Source organism: Moschus berezovskii, chromosome 21 (assembly GCF_049115385.1).
Source record: "Moschus berezovskii isolate FMDL1 chromosome 21, NW_MosBer_1.0, whole genome shotgun sequence".
Lineage (NCBI taxonomy): Eukaryota > Metazoa > Chordata > Mammalia > Artiodactyla > Moschidae > Moschus > Moschus berezovskii.
Genome location: NC_142480.1, coordinates 41,989,258 through 42,011,862, shown reverse-complemented (window position 1 = coordinate 42,011,862; position 22,605 = coordinate 41,989,258). Strand labels below are relative to the sequence as shown.

General features: G+C 47.5%; 1 protein-coding gene across 1 annotated transcript in view; it reads left to right on the top strand.

The window, feature by feature from the left end:
* The window catches only part of APBA2 (amyloid beta precursor protein binding family A member 2), a 104,695-nt gene that overhangs the window by 37,993 nt on the left and 44,097 nt on the right, over nucleotides 1-22,605 (top strand). The window contains exon 2 of the mRNA XM_088829788.1: nucleotides 7,343-7,396. The gene's annotated coding sequence lies outside the window, so the exon portion shown is untranslated. The remainder of the gene's footprint in view (nucleotides 1-7,342; nucleotides 7,397-22,605) is intronic.

Sequence of the window (22,605 nt, the reverse complement as noted above, 5' to 3'; positions counted from 1 at the left end):
CCTGACCAGGGATCAAACCTGGGTCTGCTGCATTGGAAGGCAGAATCTTAACCATTGGACCAACAAGGAAGTCCCCATTTTTGGATTCTTACTGATTTCTTAATGATTCTTCTTTGGGTTTATGTATTATAAATGTCTTCCCCTTTTCTTCCTGCTGACATAATGTGGGAGCTGAGTATGGACTCGGGGGCTAAGTGCCAGGGTTAAACCCCAGCCCCAGCACTTCCTGTGTGACCTCAATCATTTTTATGAGCCTCAGTTTCCCCACCTGTAAAATGGGGCTGATGATCATGTTCACTACCTTGCATTGGTGCTGGGAGGATTAAAAGGTCCCCACCTGTGAAGCATGAATGCCTGTCCTGGTGAGCGTAGGATGGATGGAATAACCCTTTCTGCGCCAGGCCCCGCGGACCGTGTGGACATCCCAGCATCTTGCCTGGAGCCCTCCAGAGTGCTGTGTCCTCTGATATGATTGCAGGCAGTGCTTGTCTCTGGCTCCTGGCGTCTGGATGACCACCCCCGACCCCCACCCGCCCAGCATCCTTGAGCTGCCTGAATAGAAAATGAAATCCCAGCATCCCTCCAGGGGACTGCTGTCAGGGGATTGGAAGGCATCAAGCGCCTTGCAGCAAAAATAGAAGCCGCTTTTGCTTAGGAAGGAATAGTAGTGAGGAGGGCCAGGTTGACACAGGCTGGGAAGGCTTGTTTCAATCCCCTGCTCCCACCCTACGCCAGCCAGGGTCTGTGCAGACCTGGCGGACTGCTTTCTGCCTTGGCACTGAGTTCTGGTCTTTTATACCTTAGTGTCCAATTGTCCTTTCCTTCCCCAAAGCCAGGCAAGGAATCCATGACACAGGACTGGTTTAATATCAAGCATCACTAGGGAAACGTGTCAGGATTACAGAGTTGTAAACACCCCTACCATGAAGAGCAGTCCTCAGGTCGCCATCTACTGCTTAAGGCCAACTTTATGGAGGATGACGGTGCTGTCGGGTCAGGACATGTTGATTCAACCCCAATGTTAACCAGTTAGCTCGAGACTATAAGGAGCCCCCAGGTTTATTTAGTAGAACCCCGAGGGAGGATTTTACATAAAGCAAACATAGAGAAAGAGATACTGAACATCAGAGCCAGTTTGGGTTTGTTGCAGATTTCTGGAGTTTGACACAAATAGAACCACCACACATCTTTGCTGCCACCTCTGCCTTTGGGGTGGTCTGTCAGGCCCCAGGAGGGGAAACAAGAGCCCCCTTGAGAGAACAGTCCCTTCTCATCACATAGAAAGTCTCCATGTTGGAATCCGGAGCAGGAAGTAAGGAATCTGGGGACAGAATGTTAGCATCCGTGATGCCTGCCATCTCCAGGCTTCGAAAACTAAACTTTCAAGAGTGGAGGGTGTGACTATTTCAATGGTATTGATTTGTGTGTTATCCTTAATTCAGTATTTTAAGAGGGTGTTTAGAAGCCACCTTCTCAAACAAAACAATTGCTTTTCAAACTTGGAGACCATCGAAGTTGAATTTCAAAGCCGGTCTCTTCCTGAGACATTTGTACAAATGAGAATCTTAAGGTTTGAACTTTGATTCTAAAGACACAACTTCTTGCCCAGAAGGAGCAAAGTAATACCTGTGGGTGTTTATATCAATAAATAGAATTATTAGCATTTGAAGACTTTCCCTTGCATCTCACTAGAGGACTCCGTAATTTACAATTTAAGATTTTTACTTGTGAACATCCCATTGGTGCCCATCCATGGAGCATCTCAACTTTACCATCACTCTCTCCCAGCCCTGAGTCCTCTTTGTACAATGACCCGGGCCATGTCCCCTGCGTCCATCTGGCTTAGAGGACCTGGAGCCCCTCTCTGAGGTTGTCCCCTATTTCCCCACAGCCACTAGTCTGTGGCTGGTTCTTGGGGCCCCAGTTCCTTCCCTACCCTGTTATGAGACTGCTGTGCTCGACTGACACTGCCCCCAGGAAGCAGCAGACCCCCGGGTCCCACCCGGGCCCCACTTCCCAATTCCATCCTGTGGTTCCAGTCACACCCAAGGGAACATGGGCCATCTCGCTGCTTACCCCGGGGCAGCTTAGCTGAGCTGCCGAGCTAGGTCCCAGAGGCTACCTTGAGCCATGGCTTACCTGCCAGATGCTAATCTTTGCCAGCTGACTGTCGGCTCTTCGAGGAAGCTGAGTATAGGCAAGTCCTGTGTTCACGTGGGCTGGCCTGAGACAGCAATGCAAGTGTGAACCTCCATCCCAGGCTTTCCCTCATGCAAAGGTCCTGCTAGTCTTACAAACACTTGAGTTTAAGGGCTGCTGCAGTCACCAGGCTGGGATCGCAGGAGTCACACCTGAGCTGACAGTGGTGTGCTGCCTCTGATGTACCTGACCGTGGCCATGGTGGTCTGCACACACCCCTCCCAATCCCCCACCCAGGGCTTCCGCTCAGTGTGGCCGGAGTCCTTCGTCAGCAAGTGATTCCTGGAGCCTGAGTTATTGCTGCTCATCACATCCCACCTGTTCTTCCCCACAGCGTCCCAGGTCTCCCTGCACCTGGGTGCCCAGGCCCTGCTGCTACTGCTGCTAAGTCGCTTCAGTCGTGTCCGACTCTGTGCGACCCCATAGACGGCAGCTCACCAGGCTCCCCCGTCCCTGGGACTTTCCAGGCAAGAACACTGGAATGGGTTGCCATTTCCTTCTCCAATGCATGAAAGTGAAAAGTGAAAGTGAAGTCGCTCAGTCGTGTCCGACTCTTAGCGACCCCATGGACTGAAGCCTACCAGGCTCCTCCATCCATGGGATTTTCCAAGCAAGAGTACTGGAGTGGGGTGCCATTACAAAGCCCAATGTTGCCAGTTTAACTCAAGGAAATTCATTCAACCATAGCTCACGGGTCAGCTGGAGAAAGAAATTTGATTCTGGGCAGAAGTCAGTAGGGACTAGCAGGATCACTTTTGTTGGAATCACACCTGGCTTGTTTGCATCCATTTTAAGTTGGGGAAATTTCAAACGAATAAGAGGTCTGTAGATAGGCCAGTTGGAGAAGGCGATGGCACCCACTCCAGTACTCTCGCCTGGAAAATCCCATGGACGGAGGAGCCTGGTAGGCTGCAGTCCCTGGGGTCGCTAAGAGTCGGACACGACTGAGCGACTTCACTTTCACTTTTCACTTCCATGCATTGGAGAAGGAAATGGCAACCCACTCCAGTGTTCTTGCCTGGAGAATCCCAGGGACGGTGGAGCCTGGTGGGCTGCTGTCTATGGGGTCGCATAGAGTCGGACACGACTGAGGTGACTTAGCAACAGCAGCAGCAGCAGCAGCAGTGGTGGGTCAGTGGTTCTGCTGTGCTGATGTTTCCAGGCAGACTTCTCATTTCTGCTGTGGACAGGTGATTTCCGTCTCCTGCTCCTTGTCCCCAGGTGCGCCTCAGGACAGCTCCCAGTTCTGGGAGTCTGTGAAGCTGTGGAATTTGCGTTAACTTTGCAAGAAAAAGCTTATGAAGGTTGGTTCTGACCCTTCTCCCACCAGCACTGCCCTTTCTAGGGCTCCCAAGGCAGCCTCTCCTGCTGTGGTGGGGAGGTTCCTGTGAGAAGGCCTGTCTAGGGCCATGGCCATTTTCCAGATCCCCTTTCCCAACCGCCTGGGCCAGCAGCAGGCCTCCAGGATCTTTCTGGACCCGGACTCTCCCACTGATTCCCCTGCCGTATTATCAAAAGTGGCTGATCACCTTCATCAACAAATCTGTGAACCATCGAGTCTCAGGAATATTTAGAATTTGTTTATTCCCTAGCATCTGGAAACGTGACATTTCATATGCCCTGTTTGATCAGAGATCCAATTTATTATCAGAAGTGTGCACGTGGAATCACGGGGACCCTTTGAGGGCAGTGAGGTGGCATCTGTGAGAAAATTAATTACTTCTCAAACCAGATACCAATGGCTGCAGCCCCAGTATTCACGGAGGATCAAATCTCGTGGTGTTTGAAGTCAGGTGGCTAAAGGGCTTTGGTTGGCAGTGTTGTCTGTGCCTGAATTCTGCTGTGGGCTTAGAGCTGGTGGACAGAGGGCCTGCCTTTCCTTTTGCACTGGTTCCAAGGGCAGGGGGCCTGGCCCCAGAGGATCCGGTCATTAGCATGTGGACAGGAAGTATTTCCGCAGAGTCTCCTAGTCTCCTGGGACTTCCTGTTTCCAGTCTCACCAGGGAAGCTGGGCTCCGGATGACCTAAAAACCCACCAGCCTGTGCCTGGACTGACCATGTAGACAGTGAGTGGCTGCGTGTTTTAATCTCATGGGGAGTTCCCAGAACTGTGTCCTGAGTTCCCAGCCTGGAGGTTGGTGACATGAGAGGATGAGGTGGTTATTCCAGGAATGGCTGTGAGTTACCAGAATAGCAGATTCTGGTAGTTCTGTCCAGTCACGTGTGACCAAAAGGGACAGAGCAGGTGACCTGCGCTGGCTGCATCTCGAGGGGATGGGTAGAGACCCGGGACATGTGTTTGGTACAAGGAGGAGTGGCCGGCTCATACATACATGGCTGAGGAGAGCCTGAATGTTCCAAACCTCTGGGTTCATTCTGGCTGCTGTGCCTGGCCAGCTGATGGGTGGACTAAGAGCAAACCAGGGAGGCGACAGTGGATGCCTGAGGCCTTCCTGGATGCCCCCACCCACGACTTTGCTGGACTTGTCTTTGAGATGAGCTGTCTGTCGGGAGATGCAGGTCATGAAAATAACACAGCTCTGCTATATCCGGCACAAGCCAGGGGCCCCCGGAGGGTGGGAAGAGGGCACTGCCGCAGGGGAAAGAAAATTCATATTTTCTTTAGAGAAGATGAGACGTGACTCTGGGTCCAGGCTATAGGTGACCTTGCTGCTGAGTTACAATGCTGCTGGGAAAATGAGAGAAGACAAACATGAAAGGAATGCTAATGAATAGCGGTGGCTGGGAGCCCGGAGCCCTGACACCCCACCATCCGCGAGGGGTACTCGCGTGAGGCCTATAAATAGATAGTTAAAACTGGATGCTAAATTGAGCTAAGATGTGGGCCTGCTTCCTTACGTAAGAAGCCGGGTGCCGCGACTGTCCTTCCAAAGTGCTTTGATGGTTGGGTGTCTTTGTAGGGAAGCTTGGGGAGCAGGCAGGGTGCTCAGGCTACAGGTGGATGACACTGCTCTTTCGAGGGACTCACAGGTGGGAGGCAGGGGTACAGTGGAGAGAGAGCTGGGCTCTGGGGTCCCCCAGGCACTTCTGGGCCTGGAGGGATAGGAGATGCTGGATTTCTGGGTGAGGGGCCCTTCCATGGCCGGTGGTGTCAGGGATGGTGGTGGCTGGAGGAGGGAAGGGAGGGAGGGATGGGTGCAGGGGACTCCAGCCTGTGCTGGAGGCTTCTGGACGCTTCTCTGTCCTCCTTGGTCACAACTGCCCAGAGCTGGGGTGGGGGATGCCCAGGGAGGACTGTGACCTTTCTGAGTGACCTGCTTGTGGTCACACAGCAAACCTGGAACACACCAAGGAATTGAGGCCCCTCTCCTGACTCCCAGGGAGGGTTCTTGCTGCTGGACATAATATATAGTGACTTTTTTTTTTCTGGCTATACCATGCATCACATGGGATCTTAGTTCTCTGGCCAGGGATTGAACACAGGGTCCCTGTGTTGGGAGAGTGTAGTCTTAACCGCTGGACCACCAGGGAAGTCCCTGGACATGACCTTTAGTACGAGCACCAACCATCAAGTCCCTTCCTCCTGGAGGGGTTGGATGGTGGGGTTGGCAGAAGGAAGGGCAGGCTGTTGAGGCTTCCGTGGCCCCAGGTGGTGTTCTCCAGGTTTTGTGGGGTTTCACCTTCATCCCTCCTGTAAGGTGGTTCCCACTGCCCCCATTTAACACATGATGGAGCTGAGGCTGACACTGTGAAGGGACTTGAGAGGCAGCAGAAGCACTTGCCCTTGGGAAGAAACAAACTAGGGAGGCAAACATCCTTGCTTCCCAGGTGGTGCTTGTGGTAAAGAACCCGCCTGCCAATGCAGAAGATGTAAGGGTCGCAGGTTCGATCCCTGGGTCAGGTTGATTCCCTGGAGGAGGGCATGGCAACCCACTCCAGTATTCTTGCCTGAAGAGTCCCATGGATGGAGGAGCCTGGTGGGCTACAGTCCATGGGATTGCAAAAAGTCAGACATGACTGAAGCGATTTAGCATGCATGCATGCACAGAGTGGAGGCTAGCAGCTTATGGTCATGTGACTTGATCACCGTGTGGCTTGGTCACGTTGCGGATCTTGGTCACAGTTGGAGCATCTGCACCCTTCTCAGGGCTGGCCCATCATTTTCTTTTACATCTAGACCAAGGCATCTGCACTGGACCAGTTTTGGGTGACCCCCAGAATCCCCAGTTAGCCATTGACCAGACCTTCTGTTTTCCCCAAAGAAGGACACTATCCCCTGACTGCAGACCTGGGGTCAAGGTGAAGGTAGACTCCCTGACCAGCACAGCTGTTCACAAGATGCTACCCGGAGATGGGGTGCCAGGGAGGAAGCCGCCATTGCCATGGTTTTGGAAGGAACAAAAAAATTCCTTTATTACTTACTTTGTCTTCAGCCAAATGAGAGGGAGAAAAGACATTTGGATGTGACATTTCAGACTGGGAAACCCGTCCTCTTGCCCCACCCCAGGCTCCCCATCTCCTGCCCCATATGAACTCCCATCCAACCCATGGCCTGGCAGTCCTGACGCCTTTGACTCTTTGGATTTCTTCTCCAGCTCGCACTTGCAAAGCACCCTCTGTTCAAGGAGACCGTGAAACCTGAAGTCCTCTTTCCTGTTCTCTTCCTGAAACTGTGCTGCCTAGGAGGAAGGGTGGGCTGGGAAGCCGGGCAGGGGAGAGGAGAGGTGGCCTGCATTCTCTCTTATTCCTTTAATCTCCTTTCATCCCCCTCCAGCCCCCACTTGCACACCCACCTCTTCTGAGAGTGTCCCAGAATACTGCTTCTGCCAACTAGTGGGGTCAAGCTTTGTTGTGGGAAAATACATATTCATGAGGGCTTTGAGGAGCTTCATTGAAATGCTGACAGCCTCTCCAGCCAGAGCGATACATAAGCCATCGCTTTATTTGTCCAACACGATGTTAAGGCAATGATCATGTGATGAATGGCCAAAGAAACATTTTAATTATTTGTTTCAGGGTGATTTCTGATCATCTCATTAGAATTAGAATCAGTTCACTTTCCCAGGTATTCAAAGCCTCTCACTCATTTAAATTTCTATATCCAAAGGAGTGCTCTGTAGGGGCACCCATGTCATTTCTGAAACCAAAGTAATTTCCTCTCTTTTCTTCTGTTTTATTCCAGAAACATTTCATCACCAGGAGGGTTTTCAGGACCTTACCAAACCACTTGTTTTCGGTAAGAATTGAGAGGTTACCTGGCATGGTGTGTGTGGGGTTTGGCTTCTGATCTGTGTGAAACCGAGTCGTTTTACTGAAGGGTTGCTGCAGGTGGGGCTGTACAGTTGTCCGGTTCTTCATTTCCTGGGTAGCTGGGTCTGTGTGTGAAGTGTGAAAGTGTTAGTCCCTCAGCTGTGTCTGACTCTTTGCAACCCCTTGGACTGTAGTCCACCAGGCTCCTCTGTCCTTCACCATCTCCCAGAATTTGCTCAAATTCATGTCCATTGAGTCCATGATGCCATCCACCCATCTCATCCTCTGTCACCCCCTTCTCCTTCTGCCTTCTATCTTTCCTAGCATCAGGGTCTTTTGCAATGAGTTGGCTCTTCAAATCAGGTGGCCGATACATTGGAGCTTCAGCATCAGTCCTTCCAATGAATATTTAGGACTAATTTCCTTTAGGATGGACTGGTTTGATCTCTGTGCTGTCCAAGGGACTCTCAAGAGTCTTCGCCAAGCATCATAGTTCGAAAGCATCAATTCTTCGGTGCTCAGCCTTCTGAGTGCTGGAGAACTGAAGAAAATAAATGACCTAGTAGAATATTTATGTATCTTGAAATATCATTAGAATATCGATGATATTGACAATTGACAGGAAGCTGAGCTCTCTTAGCGATTGCATTCCCCCACCTGCAGTGTGCAGGACAGTCATTTAAGTGAATTGACTGATCAGTGTTCTTTGCAGAAAAGTATATTTCTTCTTTGAGAGAAAAGTACAATGAGATGGATATTTTTAACTGATAGTTACACCAGAATTAATTTCTGGGAGGAGATCTGTAGAGAGAAGAGACTTGGGTGTATTTACTTTTCTACTGCAAGGGAACCATCCTGTCTGTAACTTTAGAATACTACTTCTCAGAGCATGCCTGCTGTCTTTTCACAGATATCTTTGTGAATGTGCTTCCACTCAAATAGAAGGGGCTGTGTTCTATTTTTTTTTCCCCTGGAGAATTACATTCTGGGCCTCACTATTCCTATGATACTTATACAACAGGCCCTTGAGGTAGGAAAAGGTAAGACACATGTGTGCACAGGTCCGTCAGAAAAGACCATTAATATTAGCAACTTCTTTAAGAGAATTGGCACTAAAGTTTTTTTAAAATTTTTCTTTCTTTATTTATTTTTGGCTGCACTGGGTCTTCGTTGTTGAGAGGGCTTTCTCTAGTTGAGGCAAGTGGGGGCTACTTTCCCATTGTGGTGCAAGGGCTTCTCATTGTGGTGGCTTCTCGTTGCAGAGCACAAGCTCTAGGCTTTTGGGCTTCAGTAGTTGCGGCTCCCAGGCTCTAGAGCACAGGCTCAATAATAGTGGTGCATGGGCTTAATTGCTCCGAGGCATGTGGGATCTTCCCAGACCAGGGATCAAACCATTGTTCCCTGCATTGGCGGGCAAATTCTTAACCACTGGTTCACCAGGGAAGTCCTAAGCCACATTGAAGCCTGCCTTGCGCTTTACCGCCTGACCGCTGGTCTCTCTGTGGGCTTGCTCACCGCAGAGTAACCCTTGGTCTGACCCTTTGCAATGTCCACCCCAATTCCTCGTGGATCATAGATGGTCAGGAAGTCTGTGATTGCATGTAGCTCTGGTCTCTGACACTTTCAGAAGCTCATTGTCCTCATCTGTTCAGTGAGGACTCATGACTTGGGGGCGTAGTCCTGAGAAAGAACCGCATGACAGATGGGGAGGGCATAGCCCATGAAAGCTCCCCTTGCGGCCACTTCCTCCTCAGAGGAGGCAGAGAGCAGCCGCTACGACTGCTTCCCCGGCTTGGTGTGTGTGTTCTCAAGCACTTGGAAATGCCTGCTCTGACACCAACCTTTTTTTTTTAAGTTGCACGTTAGGAGATAATTCATCAACACCTTTTTTTAAAAGATGAAAAATGTTTCAAGAAAACAGCACTCTGAGCCGCTACTCAGAGCCCAACATAATTTGTGTGATTAAATGAAAGGAAGTTAGCCATTTCTGTATGTAATTTTTATTAATGATGTTCAGATGTAGCTAATTATATCCACTTCTAATTAATTACATGAGTGTTTGCACTGGCCTTCTCTAATTGTGCTTAGTGGAGTCCCAGGAGATGGTCCCCAAAATAGTGGCCCATGTTCAGATCTGACTGGGGACACACTGTGTGTGTACCATGCCCCTACCCCTACCCTGCCCCCGCCCCGGGTCCCAGAGAGCCATATTAAAAGCCTTGACTAGTCTTGCAAGAAAGCAACTCATTAAATTCTGCCTAATGCATCATTTTCCAAACTTATTTATACCACTTGCACTCCTAGATCCACCAGAAAATGCTATTTAAAGTCAGAACAATTCTAACACCCTAGCTTGGGCTCAGACTGCTTGATAACTTATATGTTGTTTGGTTTTTGTTTTAATTTCCTTTTAAGTTTTTTATTTTATATTTTTTAAAATTTTGTTTATGTAGGGTCTTCATTGCAGTAAACAGGCTTTCTCTATTTGCAGACGTCTGTTTTTGTGGTGTACAGGCTCTGGAGCACACGGACTCTCTATTGTGTCACGAGGGTTTAAATGCCCCGTGACATGTGGGATCTTAGTTCCCCGACCAGGGATCGAACCCTTGTACCCTGCACTGGAAGGAGTACTCTTAACCACTAGACCACCAGGGAAGTCCCCAGAGTGTGTATGCTTATGGAGCCAACCCTTCAGTCTCCCCAACCAACACTGCTGGGGTCTTCCCGTGGGGCAGGTTGTCCTGCAAAGAGCTGTGTTTTCATACAGTCATGGTTGCCACAGACTCATCTAAGACTGTCATGTACTGTCCTTCAGTTGTGTACACATGTGCAGGGAAACGTGGGGATGTGGGGATGGCACATCAGCCCTTCATGGGGGCTGTCAAGATGAAGAGTAGTTCTTGGATGTGCCTCCCCACTCCTGCCTGGGCCCCTCTGTGGCAGAGACCCTCACTTCCAGGGAAGGCCACGTCATTAACCATGCCCTGGCCTCGGGGCTCAGAGCTGGGACTCAGCTCCTGGGGAGGTCCTCCTGGGAGAGGCAAAGGGAGCCCCTGCCCTCTGTTTGGTGATCAACTGCTGGGGGACATGTCTGGTGCTCTGGTGGCCATGCGCCTTTGTGTTAGGGAGGTGAAGAAGGGACCCCGGGGGAGGACCCCTGGGGAGGTGACCAGTCAGTGTAGCTGGTTGTGCAGGAGGAAGTGCCTATTGATTGCTCCTCTTGAAGGGTGAGAGCACATTCCTGGGACAGAGAGGGAGGAAGGTGGAGCAGAACCTGGCCTGACAGGACGGAGGAGCAGGAAGGTGAGATAGCAGGGCAGACCGCCCTATTTAGATGGACACGGAACCTGACAGGGTTTCACCAGGAGCCAACGCTTGTGATGAGTATGGAATACGGGAGCCAGGGTGAATTGGCCCTAGAGACGCCTCTTGTGGCCCCGGGGGGAGACGACGTGGCTGAAAGAAAGGCTTTGGGGTGGAGGAAGGGCCCGAGGGGAGCCTCTTGGGGAGGAGTGTGCGGAGGGTCCTAGGGAAAGAGTGGTCAGTGAGGGCAGGTGGTGGGACCTCAAGGGAAAGCAGGTCACCTTGGAGGTGGGACAGGATTGTTGGATTCCAGCTTCAGGAAGGATGGGGGAGTTTCTGAAGGGTGGGTGGAAGCAGAGAGTCAGGCCACGAGTGGGGGTGGTCTCAGTGAGAGCCTGAGGGGACCAACCAGAAAGTGCAAGGAAACCAGGAGGGAGGAGGGGGCTTGGGACTCTCTGGCTGTGTCCGGGTGGTGGCTGCCCGGAGACTGAGGAGGATTATAAAAAACACAGTGAATGTAGGCTTTTTTTCTGCATGGAAACTGCCCAAGAAGCCGGGGAGGGGAGAGAGTGTGAACAGTGGGAACAAGATATTCTTCAGTGAGGATGGAAGATTATGTTCAGTGTGGTCCAGGGATGAAGTGGTGGGTGCAAGGACACGGTGAGGAGGGTGGAGGGAGAGGAGACTGGTGAGGAGAGAATCCAGGGGTTTCTAGCTGTGATCTTGCCTCTCTCTGGGAAGTAGAGCTAAGCCCAAGACAGCAGAAAGGAATCCCTGAGATGCAAATACATCCAGCACCTGTGTTCCTCTTTTGAATGAATGTCTCCAGGCATGGCCAGGGCATTTTGGGACAGTGCTGTGACTCACCTTGGGTTGCTCATGAGAGTTGTCCCCAGAGATGACCGCCAGTATTATTTTCGGCCATGAAGATCCCGGCGTATCTGTGCGACCTCCCCAAGTCCTGGCTGAGGAAGAGCGACGCTCTTTGGGAAGTGTGTCTGTTTTTTGTTTGTCGATACCCAGTCTTGCCAGCCCCACTTCGGGTCCTGCAGCCAAGCAGAGGCATCGCGTGGTGGGAGTGCAGCGAAGCTTGCCAGCCTGAGACCTGTCCCTTGCCAAAGAAAATTAACTCTCGCCTGGGAGACTGTGAGAGTGCACTTCAGAAAAATCCATCAGCTATGTGGACTGGTTAGCTTAGGGACAAATCCTGACTTCCTCTCCTTCTGTCAAGTTTCTGTGGGGGTTGGGGGGGTGGTTGTAGATTGGGCTGGAGTTTGCAGCGTTCCAGCTGTGCCCATGTTAATTGCAATGACTCTGTTGGGCTCTGGAAGCCCTCATGGCCTCTGCTCCTCCGTGAGGTCCTATGTGGGCACAGAGCAGCCTGGGAGCAGCCCCCTTGGCTGTGATTCCCCTTCTCTCTGCTGTTTCTTCCTCCCTCCTCCCCTTGGCTGGTCCAGAGGCAGCCAGTGCGCCCCTCTCCTGGGCATAGCTCTGTGCCAGGCAGACAGAGAAGTAGGCTTAATCAGAGCTTCTTCAGTTCTGTGAGTGGAGGTCTTGATCCCTGCTTTCCAGAAAGGAAGATGGCTCATGGACATGAGGTCTTAGACACTCGGGCTGAGCTGGCTCTGCGGGCGTGGCGTAATGAGGGGAGCCTGCAGCAGGCCTCCCAGGTGGGTTTCAAGGCACCCAACACCTGCAACTATGGTTGCCCAAGGTCACGGTTACTGTTCCTAGGAGGGAGGGGGCCCAGAGAGATCCGGGGTCCAGCCCTGCTCTGATGGAAAGTTGCTTTGCCCCCTGAAGCATTTTTGTTTTCTCATCCTGTAAAGGACTTGGGGTAGGGCAGCAGGGAAACTTAGTGGGTACAGGGTTCATTTGTTCAAGATGAAGGGAGCTCGGGGGATGCATGGGGTGGTGGTAGCACAATGGTGTGCATGCACTTCATGGCACTGAGCTGTGTACTCGACAGTGGTCTGGATGGTAAGGTTTATGTTGTGTTTATTTAACCACAGTTTGAAAAACAAAAGAGAGAAAGAACACAGCACGTAGCTAGTAAACACTCACTCGTGGAACAGGCCCGGCCATGGAGACGTCGGTGCGTATAGATTCTCCCCACAGTTCATGCTGTGAGTTTCCGCCCCCGCCTCTCTGGGACTTGGCTTCCAGCCCTTCTTGCTCATCTCCCCCAGTGTCATTGTCACTGTCTCTGTCCTTCCAGTCTGGCCCAGCTGCTGTCTAGGGTAGTTTTACAGGGATGGAGTGTGTGTGTGTGTGTATGTGTGTATAGGTGTGTGTGTGCAACTGTCCTTCGTTCACACCTTCTTTTTTAAAAAATTTATTTACTTTTTAATTGAAGGATAATTGCTTTACAGCATTTTGTTGTCTTCTGTCAAATATCAACATGAATCAGCCATAGGTGTACTTATGTCCCCTCTCTCTTGAACCTCCCTCCCCATGCCACCCCTCTAGGTTGATACCGAGCCCCTGTTTGAGTTCTCTGAGTTCACATCTTCTTGATATGTGTGTGGTGTCACTGTTCAGTTATGTGATTGATTTTTGAATATTAAACCAACCTTGCATTCTGGACTAAATGCAACTGAATTGCGACATATGATTTTTATATATAAACTGATTTGACAGTTTTTTATTGTTTCTTTGTAAACTGTTTCAAAGTGACTTGCCTTTCATTTTGTATTCATGTAACATCAAGTTCAGGTTTGGGTATCAAGGTCATGTTTGTCTTAAAGTGAGTTGGGAAGTGAATCTTCTTTGATGTTCCCTGAAAGATTTTGGCTAATACTGGTGTTTTGTTGTTGTTGTTTGATTTTGTTGTTGTGTAACTGTTTGGAAGAATTCAATTGGGAATCCACTGGGATCTGAAGTTATTTGATAAGCGGAAAGAGGATTTTAAATTGCAGATTCAATTTCTTTAGTAAATACTGGACCGTTTGGATTTTTGTTTCTTCTAGTGTCAGATTTGCTAAGTTCTGTTTCAGTAGCTTGTTCATTCATAAAAATTGTCGCAGTTATTAGTGTTAAGTTGTTCATAATATCCATTATTATAGGTTACAAGTGGTATCCACCTTTTCATTCCTGATACTGTAATTTGTGTACTTTCCCTCTCTCTCACCTTTTATCAGTCTTGCTAAGGCGTTATATATTTAATCTCCCCACTCAAAAGTCATCATCTGGGCTTGGTTGATTTTTCTCTGTTGCACATTTGTTTTCTATTTTATTTTTTACCTGCCCTGCATTCATTTTCTTCCTTTACCTTTATTTGAGGCTTAATTTGTTGGTCTTTTCAAAGTGCCTGTGTGCTCAATTTCTCAGTTGCATCCGACTCTTTGTGGCCCATCAACTATAGCCGGCCAGGCTCCCTGCCCATAGGATTTTCCAGGCAGGAATATTGAAGTGGGTTGCCATTTCTTTCTCCAGGGGAATCTTCCTGACCCAGGGATCGAACTCGTGTCTCTTGCATCTCCTTCATTGGCAAGAAGATTCTTTACCACTGCACCGCCTGGGAAGCCCTAGTAAATGGATATCTAGATTATTTATTTTTCCAGTGTTTTTTGTTTTCTAAAAGGAATTTAAGTTTATACATTCCCTTATAAGCCTCCTTTAACAGTAACCTATTTTTTAAAAAAAATTGTGGTAAAACACAAAACATTAAAATTTGCCATCTTAAAAAATTTTAAGTGTACAGTTCAATAGGGTAAACTATATTCACGTTGTTGGAAACTTTATCTCCAGGACTTTTTCTTCCTGCAGATCTGAAACACTGTACCTGTTAAAAAATGACTCCCCGCTTTCCCCCTTATTCCCTGTCACTGGCAACCACTATTCTACTTTGTGTTTCTATGAATCTGACTATTTTAGAAACCTCCTATGAGTGGAATCATAACAGTATTTGTCCTTTTGTGATTGACTTATTTTATTTAGCATGATGTCCTCAAGATTCATCCATATTGTAGCTTGGATGAGAATTTTCTTCCTTTTTAAAGGCCGAATAATATTCCATTGTGAGGATATGCCACATTTTCTTTGTCCATTCATCCATCAATGGACAGGTGTTCTTTCCACCTTTTGAATACTGTGAATAGTCCAGCCGTGAATATGAGTGTGTAACTATTTTTTGACGTGTGGCATTTTCAGTATTAACCAGTACAAAATGTTTTTAAGTTTTGTAGTTATGTTCTTTTTAGTTAGTTGCTCATTCATGCCTGACTCTTTGTGACCCTGTGGACTGCAGCCCACCAGGCTCCTCTGTCCAGAGGATTCTGCAGGCAAGAATACTGGAGTGGGTAGCCATTTCCTATGTTCTATCTATTATGTTCTGTTCTGTTTATAGGTTATTTTGAAGTGGTTCATCCCCAAATATCTGCATATTTTCTAGTTATATTTTTATTTATTTATGGTGTAATTACACTGTAATCAGAAACATATTCTTTGTGATTTCAACATTTTGAAATTTGTTTAGACTCATTTTAGTCTTATCTACCATGTGATTAATTTTGACACAATTTTATATGTGCACTTGTATGTATTTCCTCATTGCAGTAAGTTTTACCTGTTAATGAGGACATTTTTGGCAACTATGGTGTTCAAATCTAACTCTACTCTGATTTTTGTTTGTTTATTTTAAATCATTTATTGAAAGAAGCATATTAAAAAGTATCCCATAGTGATTTCAGATTAGTCTTTTTGAGTTTGGTTTTCTTCTCCCTTTATAAAGTTTGAGAGCATATAGCTTAAATGTATATGTATGTAGTATGCATACACTTAAAATGTAAACTTACAATTTATTCTTAGCAGGTTGCCCTTTTTTATCAAGATTTTTAATTTTTTTCCTTTAATAATGCCTCTTTTCTTACTGTGAATATTAATGCAACTACACCAACTTTCTTTTTTAGGTAAATTTTTTTACTTTAGAATACTTTTATATTTACAGAGAAGTAGAAAAGATAGTGGAGAGAGTTCCCATATATCCTATTCTGACTTTTCCCTGTTGTTAACATCTTACATTCACATGGTATGTTTGCAGCAAGTAATGAAACAGTATCAGTACATAATTATTAGCCACAGTTTATACTTCATTAAGTTTTTCTTAATTTTTACCTATTGTCCTTTTTCTGTTCCATTGTTCTATTTAAGATACCGAATTAAATTTAATCTTCATGTCTCTTTAGGTACTTTTTAAAAAACTTTTTTATTTTGTACGTTCAGTTCAGTTCAGTCGCTCAGTCGTGTCCGACTCTTAGCGACCCCATGAACCACAGCACGCCAGGCCTCCCTGTCCATCACCAACTCCCGGAGTTCACTCAAACTCATGTCCATCGAGTCGGTGATGCCATCCAGCCACCTCATTCTCTGTCGTCCCCACCTCCTCCTACCCCCAATCGCTCGCAGCATCAGAGTCTTTTCCAGTGAGTAAACTCGTCGCATGAGGTGGCCAAAGTATTGGAGTTTCAGCTTTAGCATAAGGCCTTCCAATGAACACCCAGGATTGATCTCCTCTAGAATGGACTGGTTGGATCTCCTTGCAGTCCAAGGGACTCTCAAGAGTCTTCTCCAGCACCACAGTTCAAAAGCATCAATTCTTCGGCGATCAGCTTTCTTCACAGTCCAACTCTCACATCCATACATGACCACGGGAAAAACCATAGCCTTGACTAGACGGACCTTTGTTGGCAAAGTAATGTCTCTGCTTTTTAATATGCTATCTAGGTTGGTCATAACTTTCCTTCCAAGGAGTAAGCGTCTTTTAATTTCATGGCTGTAATCAGCATCCACAGTTATTTTGGAGCCCAGAAAAATAGTCTGACACGGTTTCCACTGTTTCCCCATCTATTTCCCATGAAGTGATGGGACCAGATGCCATGATCTTTGTGTTCTGAATGTTGAGCTTCAAGCCAACCTTTTCACTCTCCTCTTTCACTTTCATCAAGAGGCCTTTGAGTTCCTCTTCACTTTCTGCCATAAGGTGGTGTCATCTGCATATCTGAGGTTATTGATATTTCTCCCGGCAATCTTGATTCCAGCTTGTGCTTCTTCCAGCCCAGCGTTCCTCATGATGTACTCTGCATAATAAGTTCGTGACATTGTACAGGAGATAGGGACCAAGACCATCCTCATGGAAAAAAAATGCAAAAAAGCAAAATGGCTGTCTGAGGAGGCCTTACAAATAAATAGCTGTGAAAAGAAGAGAAGCGAAAAGTAAAGGAGGAAAGGAAAGATATAAACATCTGAATGCAGAGTTCCAAAGAATAGCAAGGAGAGATAAGAAAGCCTTCCTCAGCGATCAATGCAAAGAAATAGAGGAAAACAACAGAACAGGAAAAACAAGAGATTTTGTACTGAGGTATAGGTAATTAACAATTTTGTGATGGTTTCAGGTGGATAGTGAAGAGACTTAGCTGTACAGGTGCATGTATCCATTCTCCCCCAAATTCCCCTCCCATCCAGGCTGCCACATAACATTGAGCAGAGTTCCCTGTGCTCTACAGTATGTCCTTGTTGACTATCTAGTTTTTATTTTATTTTTTTGAACTTTTTATTTTGTACTGGAGTATACCCAATTAACAGTATTGTGATAGTTTCAGGTGGACAATGAAGAGACTCACTCATACATATACATGTATCCACTCTCCCCCAAACTTCCTTCCCATCCAGGCTGCCATGTAACACTGAGCAGAGTTCCCTGTGTTTATACAGTAGGTCCTTATTGGTTATCCATTTTAAGTATAGCAGTGTGCTTTTAGATTATGGTAGCTTCTTAGGCTTTCCTTGTTTTTGATGACTTTGACAGTTTTGAGAAGTACTCGTCAGGTATTTTAGACTATCTTTCTGCTCAGGTTTGTCTGATACTCTCCTTCTGGTTAGCAGGGCTTATAAACTTTGGGTCAGGAGACTGCATAGCGAGCAGTGCTGTTCTATCAAATCAGAGTGCAGCTGACCACTGTTAATATTAGCCTTGATCACCTGGGAGTTATGCCTCATCTCCAGTAGGGGGCAGTGTTTGCACAAACTATGTGGAGGAATTCTGCACAGGGGTTTTCTGCTTTTTCTCTTGTTTATTGTTTACATTGTGTGAACTCAAGGATATTTATTTTATACTTCGGATTATACAGTACTATTTTATTTATTGTTCAGATTGTTTCAACTTTCACTCTTGTCTAATATAAAATGTCAGATTCTTGTTTCCTTTCTCTCCAGGAATTTGGCACCTCAAGTTCTTTTTTCCTAATGAATTTTTTTGGAGGTATAGTTGCTTGACAACATTGCATTAATTTCTGCTGTACAGCAAAATGAATCAGCTGTATGGATACATATATCCCCTCTTTTTTTGATTTCCTTCCCATTTAGGTCACCACAGAGCGTGGAGTAGGACTTCTCTGGTGGCTCAGATGGCAATAAGTTTGCCTGTAGTATAGAAGACCCGAGTTTGATCCCTGAGTTGGGAAGATACCCTGGAGAGGGGAGTGGCTACCCACTGCAGTATTCTTGCCTGGAGAATCCCTATGAACAGAAGAGCCTGGCAGGCTACAGCCCATGGGGTTTCAAAGAGTTGGACATGACTGAGCGACTTTCACTTTCTTTTCTGCTTGGCCTTGTTGCCTGGCAACCATCATTTTCTGCTAGTTTTCAACCATTTATGGGTGCACAGCTGCCTTGGAGAGAAAAGCCACACAGGATGCTGAGATGATTTCAGTGTTTTTTCTAGCTTGTCGGGATCTCAGCCCCTCAAGTCCTAGCTGCTTTGGCAGTTCTCTGATGCTTCCATAGAAATAAAAAAAAAAACAAAACATCAAAAGTTACTAGTTGTTACTGGTGGGGGGATTAGACTGGTACAAGCTGGTGCACCATCATCAGAAGTAGACTTTCTCGGGCCCAACATTTTTTTATTCTCCCTACTGTGTCATGGGTGATGATATCTTGAAACATGCTTTGTAGCCATACATCAGATATCCCAAGTAATGCACATTTTATTTATCTATTTATATTTTTTCAAGAGGTTTATTTATTTGATGTGGAGCACTTTTAAAGTCTTTATTGAATTTGTTACAATATTGCTTCTATTTTTATGTTTTGGGTTTTTTTCTTTTGGCCATGAGGCATGTGGGATCTTAGCTCCCCTACCAGGAATTGAACCTGTGCCCCTTGCATTGGAAGATGAACTCTTAACCACTGGACTGCCAGGGAAGTCCCTGTAGTGCATATTTTATATGTCATAAATCATTCTTTGCTTTTCCTTCATTCTTATCCTTTGTCACAAGGGCTATAAAAGGATTGTCTTCCACCTCCTCTTCAAGGCAAGGGAAAAAATAATGATCTTGGAAGAAAATAGCCTTTATTATAAGCTTGTGATGAAAGGAACAGATGGGAGAACTGTGTGAAATGGGCTTTTCAGTCTTGGGGATAGAGGGCCAGTGCAATTATTGGTGCAAGATTTTGTTTTTTCCTTAGAGAAATGAAGCCTCTCTGCCTCGTTAAGAGTGGGCTTGCAGAAGAGCACCGCTTCAGGGCTGAGCTTTGTGATTCATGTAAGCATGTCTGGCTGTGAAAGCACAGCTTTAACTGGATCGAGCAGGATATGTAAGATCTTCCATGTGTGATATAGCTAAACCTCGTCTCTGCCACCCCTATACTTTTGATGTCTTCGAGGTTTCTGTCAACTGAAGTTCTGAAGAGCTGCAGTCTTCGTTATCATCCCTGGTTGAACACAACCAGATCATTGGAAAATCCCCACAGATGGATGCTTATCCATGAATTGATGACTTCTTAGTCTGATCATTCAGTTGGCCACTAATCCATCTCGTTTTGCCATATCCAACTCAGCATACTTCAGTTTGAGCCACAGGAAAGTTAGGAAAGACTTGTCATGTGTCTTGTTGAAATTCAGGTGTATTCTCTCTCTTTAGGGTCTCCCTTGCCCACCATCATACATGTCTACTCAGAGAGGAAACATGGTGAGTTTCACAAACTCATTGTCAGCCCATAATGGCCATGTTAAGAAAATTTTTATTGGAGTATAGTTGCTTTACAATGTTGTGTTGGGACAACTTCACTTTCAGAGACCAACCATCTGTCTCTTTAGGCTCTTCATCTCCAGATCTGGAGCCCTGAGGTCAGGGACCCTGGGTTGGCAGCCCGCTCACCCTGCAGTGGGCCTTGCAGAGAGGTTAGACAGCACCCGCAGAGAGATGCCCGACCATAACACAGGCAGTGGGCACTCTGCAGCTGCTGTGATGAGGTGGGACCATGAGGAGGTCTGACCTGCCAGTTCCTGGACGGAGCATTTTCCATCTTTATCCAAGCCATCCTGCTCAGATCTGGCCTTGAAATCTGCTTTTCTCTTCCCTGTTCATGAAAGAACTGAGGGGGCCATCAAGGGGCCTCAAGGCAGCTGCGATGAATTGTGTTTAGTCTCTCAGATCTGAAACCTGAAAACCTGTTTTTCCAAGAAGTCCTGGGACTTTTATTCTTGATTCCAAAGATATGATGGCTGGAGGGTGGGCAGGTGGCTGGCTCCCTGTCCAATGTGGTGGTCCACATTTGATCTCAGACCAGCAGCAGCGGCCCAATTCTGACACCTGTTAGAATCACAGATGTAGAGAATGGACGAGTGGACACAATGGGGGAAGGGGAGGGTGGGATGAATTGAGAGATTGGGATCGACGTATATACTACCATGTGTAAAATGGAGAGCTAGTGAGAAGCTAGCTGCTGTATAGCACAGGGAGCTCAGCTGGGTGCTCTGTGATGACATAGAGGGGCGGGATAGGGGTGGGGAGCGGGCCGACAGGGAGGAGATGTATGTATACATAAAGTTGATTCCCCGGTGGCTCAGACAGTTAAGAATCCACCTTCAGTGCAGAAGACCTGGGTTGGGAAGATCCCCATATTCTTGCCTGGGAAATCCCATGGATAGAGGAGCCTTGTGGGCTACAGTCCATGGGGTCACAAGGTGCTGGACACAATTGAGCAACTAACACTTTCACTGCTGATTCACATCGTACAACAGAAATGAATGCAACATTGTAAAGCAACTGTACTTCAATTAAAAAAATAATAAAATCAGACAATTGCTCAGAAAAATGAGAAAAAATAAACAACTGGTCTAAAAAAAAGAGAGAAGAAAAGCACACCCTCAGCCCCACCCAGATTTCCTGAATCAGAAGCTCCAAGGGCGTAGCCCGGAGTTCTGAGCTCTAGGCTCTAAAGTGTGGGGACTGACTGGTGAAGGACCTGCCAGATGCAAAGCCAGTCAGAGATGCCACAAGGGGACCAAAGGGCCAGGGCCTTGGGACTGACTATGGATAACCGGGCCCTAAGTGGGTCCCTACCCTGGACCCAAGATAGCTCTGGGATCTCTGTCCTCAGCTGGAGGCCAAGACCAGAGACTGTGGGTGACAGCACCCCAACCCACCCCAAAATTGGCGCTGGCCACACCCTCTGGGGCAGGTGAGGCCCCAGGAGGCTAGAGAAGTGCCCAGGGATCCTTGCCAGAGGCTGCCTGGTCTCATCCCTCACTCAGTCTGCACAGGGGCACCCCGCTCCCCACTTCTCCGTCAGCTGCCAGCCACACATCAGCGATTGCCAGCTGACAGCCTGAGCATCCTTTTGAATTTTTGTCTTGAGAAGTCAAGGACCCCTCATTTGTTAAGTACCTGCAGTGTATCCCCTCAGACTTTTCGAGGGTCAGAGGTTTCTAGGTTTCTAGGAGATGGGGATGTAGGGGCGAAGGGGAGGGTGTGTGTGTGTGTGTGTGCACGCGCATGCGCGCGTGTGTTTGAATGCGTGCGTGTGCACAGCCAGGTCTCCTGCCAGGAGAATTGTGCATACTGTTAGCAGCAGTGGGGAGGACATAGCTGAGCCCAGGGGCGGTGGGGAGCTGCCCGTTAGCAGGGGCTGGCCCTTCCCCAGCCAAGGACGAGGGAGCCTGTGTGTGGGGAATTCAGGGGTACAGAGACCCAGGTTTGCTCCAGGGGGGTGCTGCCACAGGTAATTCCTGCGTCTTCTCTTTTGTAATCCCTCCTCCGCCCCCACCACCCCACTAAATACCCCAGAGTTCCATGCTTCCCCCAGAGGAAACGTTTGTGAGGAAGTGACATGCAAGTAGAGTTAAATCATTTTAAATAAGCCAGGAGAGGCTGGCTATTCAAAGAAATCCCCAGAGAGATCTTTTATTCAGAAGATAATCATTTGACAGAGTGATGGAGCATCCTGCCCTTTATCTCAGGAGTTTCCTTTCAGCTTTTGGAGTTTCCTTTTACACCCTTCCAGCTGCCATCACTGGAGGGTGTGCCCACCCCCACCCCCCACCTGCAGAAAGTCACAGAATGTTCTGGGTGGGGGGCAGGGCTGGCAGACAGCCTGGGGAGAACTGCAGGAAGGATGGTGTGAATGAAGGATTGATGGTGTGAATGATCACCTGGGTGGTTTCTCCATTGGGTTTGTCGAGACTCTGGGGCGGGGGGCTTGCAAGGTCTTTAGGTGTTCCTGTGTCCCACGACACAGGTAAATGCCACTTTAGTGAAAGTGAAAGTTGCTCAGTCGTATCTGACTCTTTTCGACCCTGTGGACTATAGCATGCCAGGCTTTCTGTCCATGGGATTTCCCAGGCAAGAATATTGGAGTGGGCTGCCATGCCCTCCTCCAGGGGATCTTCCCGACTAGGGATTGAATCCATGTCTCCTGCATTGGCAGGTGGGTTATTTACCACTAGCACCACCTGGGAAGCCCCAGAAATATCATACTCAAAAATGAATAAAGGAGGGAAGTGAATAACACTGTCTCATCCCTCAAATCAAACCTCTGCTGGGATTTAAATGCATTTCTTCACAGTTTATTCTGCTTATTGGGTGGTGAATAAATTGCAGCATCTCATTTTAT